The 14,640-nt window shown below is 45.5% G+C and overlaps 1 long non-coding RNA gene across 1 annotated transcript; it reads left to right on the top strand.

The window, feature by feature from the left end:
* The first annotated feature begins 2,899 nt into the window (after nucleotides 1-2,899).
* On the top strand, nucleotides 2,900-7,566 carry LOC147250274 (uncharacterized). The gene is made up of 3 exons (XR_015119365.1): nucleotides 2,900-3,015; nucleotides 5,046-5,087; nucleotides 7,380-7,566. It is a non-coding gene; the product is annotated as an uncharacterized LOC147250274 (long non-coding RNA).
* Nucleotides 7,567-14,640: the final 7,074 nt, after the last annotated feature.

The following is a 14,640-nucleotide window of genomic DNA, read 5'->3' as shown; positions in this document are numbered from 1 at the left end:
AGAGATTTGTAGTGTGTGAAACAAGGTACCTTTTAGACTCGTATCATTGGGATGAAATGATTGTTGTACATCTTTTCTAGATGACTGTTAATGGATCACCAAAGTTAAACCAGATCGTCCTCCAGGGAGCACGAACGTGGGAATCAAATATCAGAACCATTTATCTCACGGTTGTTGAGACATTTCACCCAGAACCACAAATGCCACGTCGACCCTCGAGGAAATGTCCGTGGGTCAACACAACTCTTCAGATTGATCCTCAGGGGACGGTAAATGGGATCCCAGTGGTTGACCCTTGAACTGGCTGCCAGACCGACCTGGTGATGGTTTTTCATCACATTATCGTGCTGTTGGAGGCATGAGCGTCTGTTTTCTCGCCACTTGGGAGAGAACCAAATATCGTAGGACGTGCGATCGGTTGTGGGAGGCAGAGACGATGGATTAAGAATTTATTCTGTTTTTATTCAGGAGGATTTATAATTATGTTGGAAATCAAATAATAGTCTTTGACAAATGTTCTGTTTCTGTTTTTCTCAAATCGAGCTTTCCGGCAGACGAGCTGAATCACCCTCTTATTGCACTTGTCATGCATGAAGACTCTCATCAATCTTCACGGTGGAAAAGCTCTTGCAAGCCACTGGGGCTGAGGAGGGGAAGGCATTCCAGTCGCTCCATCTGCACTCTGTCTCCCTATCCGACTGATTTACAGGAGTCACACAAGACTTGCAGTCTCAGCTTTCATCTCTCAGTTAACTAATTCTCTTTCTTTATTTGTTGATTACTTGTGTATGTTTCTGTTGGTTTTATGGTTTCGAGCTGTTCTCCGTGGCCTTTGATCCTCCTTTCGGTTGTCTGGTTCTTCGCTTGTCCTGTTTCGTTGTATTCCACAGTTCCCTCGTGCAAATCAAGGTGCTTTAAAACCAAATTTGCCTCGTCTTAATGTGCATCAGTGTATGCCTGCTGTCTCCAGTAAATAAAATCTGAAGAAATGAAAAATAAAGAGGGAACAAAAGGGAAAGAGTTCAACTGTTGGGTGGTGTGGCCTCGCCTCTTCTTCTCGGATTCATATTTTGGAACTTCGGCATTTTTAAACAAGGAAACTGTGCAGATTTACGAGGTGCGACAGATCTCCGTCTCCCTCCTGAGGGATGTGGGTGTCTTCAAGGCAGGCCACTCAGGGGTTACACATTGTTATCTCCCCCCTCCCCTTCATCTACCTTCAACACCACTGCTGCGAGTCCTGGTCCTCCTGCCTCCCACCTCCCCTCATCTGCACATCTGGTTTCAATCTCAGTTGAGATTACAGACGTAAGCGTAGCATCAACAACCCCCCCCCAGCGCTCGGTCCTCTCACTACAATGTGTTGCTCATTTCCAGGCACTCCCAAATGACTGATTTAGTTTAACAAGAAGTGGAACTGTTTTGATCAGGCTGGATCATAAACAAATCTTCCCTTAGAGAGGTTAAAGAAATATGTGTGACAAACAACAGGACACACTGACCATGACCTCCAGAGGTGAGAGGTTAGAGGTCAGGATGCAGGAGAGCATGTGTTAGGGGTCTGGGGTTAACAGGTAGCGCAGTTTGCTGAGGGATGAAAGTTAGCGGGCTGTTTATGGCTTCTGCTGCCGCGACGGAGGACAAAGACAGGGCCGTCCTTCTGTCTGGCTGCAGCCATCCGACTGACTCGGCTTCCTGCTGTGACCCAGCTCCTCCTCTCCTGTGTCTGTCTATTGTCTACTGTCCGTCAGTGTATCTCTCTCTTTGTGTGTGTGCCCTCCAGTGCCATGCATGAGTTGACAATTCTATGTCTGGAAGTGGTTGGCTCACTCTGTGAAAGAAAAAAAAAACAACAACCCAAAAAACCAGGAAAAAGGCCGACGATGCTTTCATAGTCGATCTCAGAGTGACTTGGCATATTAGTGATAAATTACCACAGCACAGAAACAAAAAAAGTAACAAATTCTGTTTGGAAATCAAGAGTGAAAAAAAAATCCAGCGCTCCTCAAAGGTGGTCATCCACACCACATTTTCATCCAGAAACTCCAGACTTTTTGTTTTACTGTGTGGCTTCAGCCACCGTGGTCGATGATGCGGTGGCTGATGTCGGCATGCGGTGTGGGGTTAGTTAGTCACGATGTACCTTCCCTGGGTACGTCATGGATACAGCATTGATAATTAATTACAGATGTTGCTGACTTTGTTGTTTTTTTCTTGGAGCAGTTTATTGTGTTGTTGTTTTCAGTAAAATGGCAACAACAACAACAACAAAAATCCAATGTCCAGCTTGGCCCTGTTCAACCTCGTATTAATGTACCTGAGTGATGAGGGAAGACTCCAGGAAAACGACTACTGCTTGCGGACCGTCCACAGTTATAATCCAAGTCTGTAAATCCATCAGCATTTCTGAGCATGCCCAGTCCATGGGAACGAATGTGACATGCATTTTCAGTTGCGTCGCTACAGGCAGAGATGAACTCTGAGATTGAATTTTGAGATTGCGTTAGTTTGAAAGTTCTGTCAATTAGTTCGTGCGACTGCAGCCTGAAAAGGTTTCTTACAACAATACATCGAACGCTGGAATTCAGCATCTGCAGAACAAACCTCCTCTGATATGCAGCCAAGACCCGCGGCCGTGATGCTGCACAGCTGCGCTGCGTGCGACCCTACCTGTCGGGGGATAGAGTCAAAGATGGTTCAAAAGGGCCATTCAGGGATGTTGACACTGAAGTCACAGAGGTTCCCGAGTGTGTGCCCAGGTTAGGGCTCAGGTCCAGCTGGGAAGCGGCCGGTTTCTCTCCCCAGTAGCAGCAGCTGTGGTCACAATCCCACAATCCGTCATTCACACACAAACACACAGTTCTATATGCAGACCTCGGTCAGAGCTCCAGTGTGTCTCCTAAAGGAAGCGGAGGAGAGAGCTGGATGGACCCGGAGAGGCCGAGACAGAGACAGAGACGGATGAGACATGAATGTGGAAAATGTACCACTGACTCCAAGAGGCCCTACACTCAGGTAAAGAGTTCCCAGGAGTGAGTGTGTTTTTGAATTTTTTTTTTTTTTAAGACTTAACGTTTACAGAAGCACCATTTATAAAGCATGACCAGGGATGTGAAATATGAATGTGATCTGCAGTAAGTCCACGGAGTCTCACGGCTCAGAGTGATTTATTCACATCTCAGCGTCGCTGCCTCTTTGTTACAGCGCCCATAAAACAAGACAACAGCACGCTGTCAGAGCTGAGGGCCTCTCGAGACAGCTGAGCTCATGTAAAGCACTTGAAGAAGCGTTTGAAAGATGGTCTTTTCATAAAAGTAGGCAGTCTTTTGCAGCAGAGCACACACGTTTTTGGAATCGGTGCTACATGACCAGAGAAAACAGAGCAAATGGGCTGTGCGATTCACTTTGGAAGGTGAAGCAGTTAGGATGCGCCGAGCTTGATCCCATGTGGCTCTCAACCCAAAGAGACTGTCCTTGGTGATGGATGAAGCATTGGAATGAGATCTGTCTTCCGTGTGAGCCCCGGAGTTAAAACACTAACACAAACCGATGATGGTAAAATTTGCAGGTCACCCGAAAGTTAGCTGAGACCAGCCTTGTCTTGTGAGCTCAGCAGCTGGGTTCTGCAGCTACGTCTGGATTCCCTCTTTTTACCCACCCGGCCATCAACTCTGAGAACCCATCAGGAGCTACACTGGGTGGCAGAGCAGTTACAACCAAGTCTTGATTGGTTGTAACCCGGAGGGGTTCCAGACGTAGCTGCTGTTCTCAACTCTTGAGCTCACCAGACACAGATGGTCTCACCAGGCAGACGGCTGGGAAGCCAACATGATTAATGCTAACTTCCTTAGCATGAGTTAGCAAGTGACTCTCAATTTATCAGTTGGATTAACACGCACATAACCTTTGGGGAGCAACTGAGGGAATGGGTATCCCCTGTAGGGGGGCAGGCCTGGCCCCTGCTCTCTTGAACCACTGCTCTGGTCCCTTTTACACATGGTGTTCAGGTGATAACAACAATCTAATCTTTAAGGCTGTTGTAATAGTTTTAATACATTTTGAAATTTTCATTTTTGTAAAAAAAAAAAAAAAGGCTGAAAAAGAAATAGCATCTTGCAAAAGAACACATTCCTGTTCACATGTGTCTGGCGGAGAAGCTGTGATTCATTTTTTCAAAATGCGATAGAGAGAAAAAAAAAGGTGATTATTTGTTGCAAACTAACAGTTTATATTTTAAAGCTTGAATGATACAATTTAAAGGCACATTATAACTTCAGTGATGCGCACATCGATACCATATGGTGACTGACTTGTGTGGTAAATATGCTTTCTGAGTATTACGTTCTACTAGCAGAAACAAAAACCTGTCTCTGCTCATTTAAAATGAAAAAATAAAACAATCTGAATGAGTGTTCACATGAAATAACTAATCAGCATCAAAATGCACGTGGTTCAAATGTGCTCTGTTTGATTGCATGAATTCATTCTTCCGTTTCACCTCTGTATCACGTTCAAACCTTTCCTCGCGCGTGATGGAGATGTACTGAGGGCTGTAGCCACACATGCTGAAGCAGTCCGCATAAAAAAAGACGTCTCGTATAATTAGAGTTGATCGATGATGCTGTAATGAATGCAACAACGGCAGCATCACCAAACAGTCCAGAGATTGTTTGATTATATGGATGTCATGATAAACATGTTTTTCACACGGTGACTGACACATGAAACCACTTGGCTGTAAGTATTGGTACACTAAGTGTTTCCTGTCTGATTAGTGGGTCGCCACAGAGCGGCTGGAGAATGTGCGGACAGAGACTGAGGTTTTCTCTTAATAGGGACTCTTAATCCCTCTGTTTACGGCCCCATTATGGTGGGAGGGGCTGTCAGTGTGTATTCCTCGAAACTGTGCGAATCTGAGAAGAGTCTGAATTTCCAAATGGAGCATTAGGTTCATGTAATTAGTTCATACAAGGGTTACTTGATGGTTTCTGCTGATATACACAGGCCAGAAAACACACTCAAGCGTCTTATCTTTCTCTCAGCAGGACACCAAATGGACAAAGCTGTAGTTCCTGCATCCAGAACCCGTGAGTTCACCACTCCAGGGGCCAAAGCTGCGCCATATATGGAGGCATTTGCTCTCCTTTTCACATATACTGTGTACTGTATAGCCACACATGACGTGATGCTCATATGTCAGTCTGTGCATGAGTGTGTGTGCATGCCTGCACGTATGATGGAAACGTGTTTCATTTGGGATTCAAGGCACACCATGTTGTGTTTCTCTGGTTTCATGTTGCTCCCTTTCTGAGGGCCTTTATGCTCAAATGTCAAATTACAGGCGGCCCCTCCAGGCTCCTTCTCATAAAGGGAGGCAGTGATGGAGGAGATGATGGGTGAAGAAAAGAGGACAGTTACAGGTCTCTCGTTTCAGAGAAGTGTCTGTTATTGTTAAAGACGCAGAGAAGATGGTTCCTCCAAGAGCTGAGCAACATCAAGGGCAGAGGGGTTTCTGGTCAGGGTCCAAAATACACACAGTCATACAGATGTCAGCGCTTCCCCAGTTTATTTAAAGCCACTCTAGATTTGTCGAGATCGAACACAACAATACAATAAGAGGAGGAGGCCAAGAGGAGTGCATGCTAATGTAGACCAGACACTAATGAATAGCCTGAGATGAACTGTTGCAACAACAGCAGTGCTGTGCTCAAAGGTGAAGTGAGGCCAGAGATCTCCTGATGGTTGCCATGTTTAGAGCAGGTTCTAGCAACAACTACGGTCTTGAAAGTCGCAAATGCGCTTAAGTTGCTGTCTGGACTCAGATTTTTTCCACTGCGGGGTCAGCAGGTGTACTGATAATTATCAAGGCTGTTTTCATCAGCTGGGCCGCTGCTTTCTCTCACAACGTTCACTTTCCACCGAACGTCATCATTCTTTCATATCTGCCCATGAGACGTGTTCGACCTCTGAGCCGTTCCACGGAGAAAATAAGCAGACCAGTGGAGTTCTTTTTACTTTTTATTTTTGTAAAAAAAAAATAAATAAAAAAAATCCAAGTCTAAGTCAATTTGGGGGAATTTCAGAACTCAGCACTTATAAATGACATTATATTCTTTAGTCTGTATGAAACTGCAAAGAGAGAGAAAATATCATTACGTCTGTAAAACAGCAACTTAACTTCTGCTTCCCACAGTTTAGACTTCGCTACATTTGTCCGAGGGACTTCAGCACTTCACCGTGTTGTTGTGCTACTTTACATTTGGAAGGCTTACAGGAGTACCAGGTGGAAGGATGCGTGCAGGGGCGGAGCAACGACCAGCACAGCTCACTAGGGTGAATCAGGGATGAGCACATTTGAAGGACAAACGGGGGGGCCAATAAACAACCTTTTACATGTAGAACTTTCACACAGAGGAGAATGTGAGAACTTTCTCCCACAACGGGCCAGAGTCATCCCTGATGCTCTGGGCGGCGGTTTGTGTTGTTTCCAGGCAACAGAGCCCGTATTCTGTAACGAGCTTATCATGGAATCCCTCAGAACCCAAAACAGCTACACTACATCACGGCGGGCAAGATGAACGCTGAGGTAATGTTTTTAAAAATTCTGAAAATGAACATTTAGTATGTTGGCTGTAAACTCCCTCTGTCTTGGGTTTCCTCTCTCATGTTTCCTGCCTTTACTGGAGATTTTTGACGATGGTTGAGGTTTTGTGCTTTCATGAGCCAAACGTCTGGTTGACAGTGTTGTTGAGGTCGACTGTTCTGGATCTGTTGAAATAACTTGAATCTCATGATTTATTTGAATTTGAATTTTGACGCTTATTGGATTCACATTTCTGGTTGATGAAACGCGCCTGAGGTTAAACGCTTTCTCTTATTTTACGGTCGTGATAAGGAGGAAGTCACAGATAAGAGAACTTGTTTGGATGAGTTGTGATCAGCAAACTGTCAAAGTTTAATTTGTTGACTCGGTTGTTTATTACTCAAAGTTTCTGTTCCCGTCGTCTGGCATTTGGGTTAAAGGTCAAAGGTTATAGGAACTAGCTCGGGTCCTGCTGCACCCCTCCTCTAAATTGGGGATGCTCCCTCATCTGTTGATCCAAATAAATCAGTAGATCAGTTATGGGATTTTGGCAGCGTGTTCCTGTGTGTTGGACGAACTGAAAGAGGAAGAAGGGAGATTAATGGAAAACTCTCACAACAGAAGGAAATTCAAAAAAGGTCTGTAATTCAGAGAGACACACACACACACACAAATCAAACACCATAAGCCGTCAATACTCTCATGAGTCCACGTACGGGTAAGTATGTGAGGTGTTTTCAAAAACACATGCTGCTTCTCAGTTCTTTGTCTCTTATTCCTCCCCGTGTCCTCTCAGGTCTTCATCGTCGCTGCAGCCAAACCTTCTCCAGCAACCGACCATCCTCCACCTTCACTCTCCCTCTCTGAGTCTGGACTGCAAGGCCTGCATGGTAAGTCTTCCCAGGGTGCAGTGCAGCTCTGCTCTCACCGATACGTTACATCCTAAAAACCTCAACAAGCTAGTTTCTCTTGATTCTCATCGCTGATCCAAATGCCAGACCATTATGCAACAGACTCCCTCTCCTCCTCCCTCTCCCCAGCTGAAGGCCTGTCTTCAGTTGTCTCTCTATAATCAAACACACACCATCTCTCAGCTTTAAACTGACTTCAGGGTTGACAAACGCGCAGTGAAACCCATCCTCTGAGCAGGGTTATCTGGATCCTGATGCTGAATTTTGGGTGCGGGTTACCAACGTGATTCTGTTTCGTGTTACATGCCAGATAATCTGCCCGGAGGTGAAAAGGCCATTAAAATAGGTTAGGTGTGTAAGGTGATGAAGGATGCATGAGTTGAGGTGGCAGCAGGGTTGTTTTCCCCTGCCTGCCCTCGTCTGGGCTTCTCTCTGGAGCTCAGTGGGAATATAACACGCTATCTGCTGGTCCACATATCACACATTCCTGTGTGAATAGAGAGAAGTAGTAGATGGAACAGGAGAGCAAAGAGAAGGAGAGAGAGGTCTGACACAGGCAGGCCAGTGAGTGAGTGGTGGGGGGAAAGAATGAGGACGGCATGCTGCGAGTGCAGGAACACTATTCAACCAGAAGGAAGCTGACACACACTCACTGATAAACAAGATCGTATGAATTAGTCAGTGTGTATGCATGTGCTCTGGATGAGTCCATAATTTAGCAGCGTGTGTGTGACGTATCCGTCTGGGCTCTATCTGTTGTGGTTGGCAGAATTCTTCATAACCCCCCCACTCAGGGGAAATCAGGCCTTTACTAGACTTGTCCCCCTGCAAATGAAGTCACTAATGGACTACATAAGCTAACACATCTCACACACACGTAAGCAGGAATACTCACATTACACACCGACGTGCAGCCCTGCTGATTCAACGACGTGTCACGCTCTGACTGCACTGTTCATAGCGCTTTCCCAATAAAAGGAATAGTTTCAAAACGACAACCCTCGGGCCAAAAATTAATGAAAAGATTGTTACCACTCCTACATCTGTACCTCAGCTGAGCATTGACTTGGGATAGCTGTCTTGGTCCTGAATCACTGTAAGGGAAGTGCTGATTTCTGATAGCATAATTAGCTTTATTAGCTGACTGGTAGGTTGGCACGGTGGTGCAGTGGTCATCGATGTCGCCTCACAGCAAGAAGGTTCTGGGTTCGAGCCCCCGCTGGAGCACGGGGTCTTTCTGGGTGAGTCTCCATGTTCTCCCTGTTCCTGCTGGGTTCTCTCTGGTACTCCAGCTTCCTCCCACAGTCCAAAGACATCAAGAGGGGACCAGGTTAATCCAGACTCCAAATTGACCGTAGGCGTGGCTGTGAGTGTGAATGGTTGTCTGTCTCTATGTGTTGGCCTCTCACCTGAAGGCTGATGGGATAGGCTCCACCCCCCGTGACCCTTAACAGGATAACAAGTGGTAGCTAGCTGGTAACTCTTTCTGACGGTGACCCATTAGTTTATTCAGGTGAACAGCATTTAAAAGCGGTCACAGCTCTCTTTGTGCTACATTGGTATGAACTGCAACACTTGCCAGCGATGGATGGCAACCTCACATCCCTCAGCTTGCACATGTTCCTCTCACACTCACAATGCACCAGTCCTGCAGACCAATACTGGGGCCACGCTGCCTGGCTTGTATCACGCTGCCTGAGAGTGACACCGCACACCATCAGGTGTCATGTACTGATGAATGTCTCAGGCCCCAAACACATGAATTCCCCAGCCACAATGTGATTGGAGTGGTTAGAGACAGAAGCAAGTAACGTTACTCACTGGATACGGGAGTCTTCATCACATGGACAGTGACACATTGGTCCATTTTGTGGAAAAATTGCCCTCCAATGCATACAATATACATACAACTGTGAACATTTACTCTAAAAGTCTGTATGTAAAATCATTTACAATTAGCAAGCCTCAGTTAGCTGCATCAGCATTCATCCAAACATGACGTGGGTTTATGGGAAATGTGGTCCAGGGACATTAGAGTGGTGCATATCTGTGCATCAGGTCAATCACAACCAGCCAATCAACAAACTCATATTTAAGGGGAAAATACTGCAGCTGGGCTGCACAGGGGTGCAGTGGTCAGCACTGTGGCCTCACAGCAAGAAGGTTCCGGGTTCGAGTCCCGGCTCGGGCGCGGCGTCTTTTTGTGTGAGTCTCCATGTTCTCCCTGTTCCTGCTGGGTTCTCTCTGGTACTCCAGCTTCCTCCACAGTCCAAAGACATCAAGAGGGACCAGGTTAATCCAGACTCTAAATTGACTGTAGGCGTGGCTGGGAGAGCCAATGGTTGTCTGTCTCTATGTGTTGGTCCTGTGATGGACTGGCGACCTGTCCAGGGTGAACCCGTAGATGTTGGGATAGGCTCCAGCCCCCCCGCAACCCTTACTAGTAAGGAATAAGTGGAAGATGACGATGGACGACGATGGAATACTGCAGCCAACATAATAAAAAAACTCTTGCTTAATTACCTATGATTATCACTGACATCACATATAGGACTTTCATCATTGAAGTCATCAAAAAAAAATCAAAACAAGATTTCCAAATGTCGTTGTTGTAATAAAATGGATGTGGTGGATGATACAATCCTTCAAAACAGTCAAAAATAACAACAAAAGGAAACATGAGGTCACTACTATGCTTTGTTTTAGCTCTATGTGAGAGATGTACACTTTGTGATTTATGAAATCATGTCTTGTTTACATTTTTACCTGACTGTCGAGGCCTTAGAGGCACTGACAGGAGGATTTTGGACCCAGCTGACCAACCCGTTCCAGTCCTGGTGCTACGCTAACCATCTCCAGCTTCGTTTTGTTGACATCAGCTTGATCTCAGGAAGTATTTGACATGAACTCTGTAACACGGGGGTTTGAGTCCCGTTAGAACCTCGCAACTTCACCATAATCGATGATGTTTTTCTAATTTGAAATGTTTTTGGTTTTTTTTGCATAAACAATTTCAGTTATTTTTCTGGCTAAACATACGAGGACTTTAATTGCACTGAGACATCACAACACTTTATTGTCCGATCGTGGTTTTCATCTAAAAAGCTGTTATCCATCACATTACAATAAAATTGTTCCAGTGGTGCTGGCGTGCGATTTCACATATTTCTGTGAGCTCATGTAATACATTTCCCATCATTTCAAGCTATTCCTTTAAGGTTCGTCTTAAACTGAAAACCTGTCGGTGAACAACACAGGGCTGGAATGACGGAGCCGCTGTGAGTCCATCAACGCTCCAATATCTCACGAACTCATGAAATCCTACCATGTTGTCAGGGATCGCCCTTGCTGTCTTTTTTAATTAGCTGGGATGTCAAAGTTCAGCCCCCTCCTCCTGTTTCATGCTCAAGACCACTAAGCCAGATGGAAAATTCCACTCCCGCTGTTATTATTATTTATAAAGAAATGACTCTTCTGTCGGAGAGGAGAGCTGTCTCTGGTATTTCATAGGCACTTCCTGGAAATTAGACATGAGAGAGTGGGGAGGTGAGAGAGGTGAGGTGTTTGACGAGGTGAGGATACAGAGGAGGGAGAGATCTGCTCCAAAAGTGAGGAGGGCAGATAAATGGGCCGCAATAATATCATCCTCCCTACACGGGACGCCCATCAGAGATCGAGAGGGCATCAGTGGGAGGGCCAGTCAGGGCGCGGCGTGTCTGTTGGCCCACAGTCATTACGATGTTTCATTGTGAGCGCTGAGATATTAGAGGTGTATGTTACCAAAGTCAACAGAGACGGACAGGAGGATGAATGAGAGTGACTCAGTGCGACCCTTGACCCCGCCTCTCTGTGTGAGCGGGGCCGCGTCAGGAAGGAGCTTGCTGTGCGTCAGACCGTACACAAAAAGCCTTCACTCACTTCATCACTCGCCTTATCTCCCCTCTTACTAAATGATCCCATTTCCACAGGAAAAGAGCGAGACCAGGAGAGGGATGTGAGGGGTGTGGTGCCTCCCCTGAACCAACAAAAGGCCCGTCAGGTTTGGGAGGGTTTCTGGGGAGAGGACTCAGTGGGACTGTCAGAGTTACACAACGTGACGATATCGTTCAAGTGTGCAGAGGTGTGCAGATGCCAGCGCTGGGGGGTGGAGAGGCATGATGATGTGGAGGTGGAGGTGGAATAATGAACGGATTGAAATTGATTCGATAATCCCAATTTGCGGGCACCAAAACCAAATCCTGGTGAAAGACATTTGAGAATAAGGAAACAACAATACGCGTTTGCTCTCAGCGCTTCAATTCACACTCAGACCTTCACTTGCATGGAAAAACAAAATGAGAAACACACATCATTTTTGGATTCGCTCGCAACAAACACCCTTGGGATCAAGCACTCAACAGTCATCACGCTCTCTTCCTGTCTTGAACCTCAAATTTCCTGAAATGAAACACACATCTGTTTTAATTATCTATCAGAGAACGATGATTAACCTAATAAATGTGTTTTAAATACAAAAAGAGCATGCCACTCATCTCATGAGCTCATAAATAGACAAGCTTCTGCATTCCTTTGTGATCTGCTACAGACAAATAAAAGAAGTAAAAGTTCAAATTTTGCTATTTTAATTTTTCCTATTGACACCATGCTTATTATATAATTTGACAAACACACGCTTGGCTTCTTCGTGTTGCCGTATCAAACATCTTCATGGCACGCAGGTGTGTTCATAACAGGCTGTGAAACCCTCTGCATCTTGACTCAACTTTGATTCACAGATTTCACAACCACACGTGAACAGAAAGATTCAGAGAGGAAATTTACGCTGGCAAGTTAGTTCTGTCGGCCTGGTTCAAACTTGCTATAAGCTTTAAAATGCATTATTGTAAAAAAAAAAAAATTTAATAAAAATGTATAGATAAGAAAGGGAAAAATGAAGGATCAGCTTGCACTGCATGGAAACATTTTGGAGCTGCTCATGTCACAATAACACATTTTGGGTGTACCATGCATGTTTATGGTCCTGCATCACAGCCCTAGTGGGAGGGGTGCAGGGTCTGAGTGATGGACCCAGATAAAAGTGTCTTTTAGCGAATCCTCAAGTCGATTGCGGTTCTCTTTTCGCCCATCATTCTGAAATCAGCTAATGGTTTAAGAAAAGAGGCTATAAATAAATGCAGCTAGCCACCTACTCTCACCCAAGCTGTGACTCACACATATACGTTCCCATTTTACGCACACTCAACACATGCTGAGACTGTATGAACACGCTTCCACTGCGTTCCTGACAGTGGAACGTCTCATGGTTGCTGGCAGGATCCTGGTTCCCACAAACGCCGCAGCCTCATCCCGAGCCTCCATCTGCATACCACGAGGAGTCAAGAGGAGCCAAACTCAAGCTCTTGAGACTCTTTAAGACCCCTGATGCTGGTCCGACTGGGGATCCATCTCACACAACAACATCAACAACAACAAGAGAAGAAGAGTGGATATGAATCATGGGACAGGGTTCAATCACAGTTCTCTGAGATTTATACAAATGGGTGTGTGAGGGAAATTATGATAAATGTGGCAGTAATTTGGATTCCTCATAATGTTGTCAGCTCAGCCACAAAACACTTCCAGAAGAAGAAAATATATTTAGTTTCAGTGTCTGAACTGTGAGACATTTAAAAAAAAAAAAGGTAAAATACTGGCTTTTTTCACTGTTGTACCTTAGATCCACTGTTGCTGCCTGGTGAAGCTTTGCCTGGGTACTTCAGTGCTCAACCAGCAAACAGACAAAACTAAGGAGCCACAACACCCATCTAGTGGATGGGATTATAATTACAACTTTATGGCTCAAGGAAGTTTATTAGTTGAAGGGGAAACTCTGTTGTACAGCCATTACAATGTTCACTCTTCCTAAGGAGCCTTGAATAAACTTAATGGATGTCTGTTTTTTTTCCCCAGCTGAGCCATTAGCAGTAATAGGAAAACAAAGTCTGCAAACTCAGCACCCAGTGAGGATCCGCTGTGTGTGTTTGGCCTTCGTAAAGAGCTGGAGATGTTTGTCAGAAGTTGAAGAGGTTCCGGTAAGAACGCCTTGTTATGGCAGTTATCATCTGCTGGACACTTGACGTTTGCTGGAAGCATCCTGTCCGGCAGACTCTGTCCACCCCCTAAATCCTCCGCATCACACTTCCTGGCCCCCACCTGCAGGGCAGACACGCTGTCGCTGCCCGAGCACAAACACAAAACCAGTCAATGAGGTGAAAGTGTGGTCTTCCCTTCATGAAGGTGGGGGTCATGGGAAGACGCTTCCAGGAACAATAGACTCATGCAGATGTTATTTATAGCGCAATGGCCAGGAGATGACCAGTAAAGGCGTGCTGGCACTGGCAGCAGGTTTGATGTCTGCGCCAGGTGACTGGCAGGGGTTGCTGGGAACATCCCCTTCCTCTGCTCCAACAACTTCCTTCTCATGTCTCCTCCAGCTTTTCCTGTCAAAGTTTTTGTGAGTCATACTTGATGTGTGGTTTGGGTGCATCTGCCGCTGCCACATTGATCACTTTGTTGTCTGGGATGCATTTTATTTGCATGATTGTGTGTTTGAATGCACAAGTTCTTCACAGCTTACATCCTGCAGTCAAGGCTGGAATCTTCCACCCATTTATCTCACTTCTGAAGTGATAGTTTGTGTGAAAAGAGAAGAATGCAGTCTTGTACTCACTGACTGGAGTTTGAATCCTACTTAATAAATGTCTTTGGACTGTGATTACAGTGTGGAGCCTGTCGGAGGCTTTAGCAGAGACAGACGGGGAACGCAGTCTAACTCTGCTGCTTCTCATGCCTCTGCAGCAGTCAGCTGGAGATAGTAGGTTTTCAGGTTGTTCATCCATCCCAATCTGGTTAATTTTATACGTCCTGCACTTCAAAGCCTTCTCAATTCTACATCCATTTTCAATCACTTATCCTGTTAAGGGTGGGGCCTCTCCGTTCATCCTCACGTCCAGTGGACATTAATACAAAGAGCTCCCTGATGGAATTTCTTCAGATTTGGCACAAATATCTACTGGGACTGAGGGACAGAAGAACTAAAAGTATTTTGGTGGTCAAAGGTCGCCGTCACCTGGTGAATGCGATTTCTTGTCTCCAGGGAATTTCCTC

The sequence above is a fragment of the Aulostomus chinensis genome, chromosome 14, assembly GCF_037954235.1.
Source record: "Aulostomus chinensis isolate RoL2024-O1b breed Wild chromosome 14, RoL_Achi_v1.0, whole genome shotgun sequence".
Taxonomy (NCBI): domain Eukaryota; kingdom Metazoa; phylum Chordata; class Actinopteri; order Syngnathiformes; family Aulostomidae; genus Aulostomus; species Aulostomus chinensis.
Note: the sequence above shows the minus strand (reverse complement) of the source record. Positions and strands in the feature narration are given on the sequence as shown.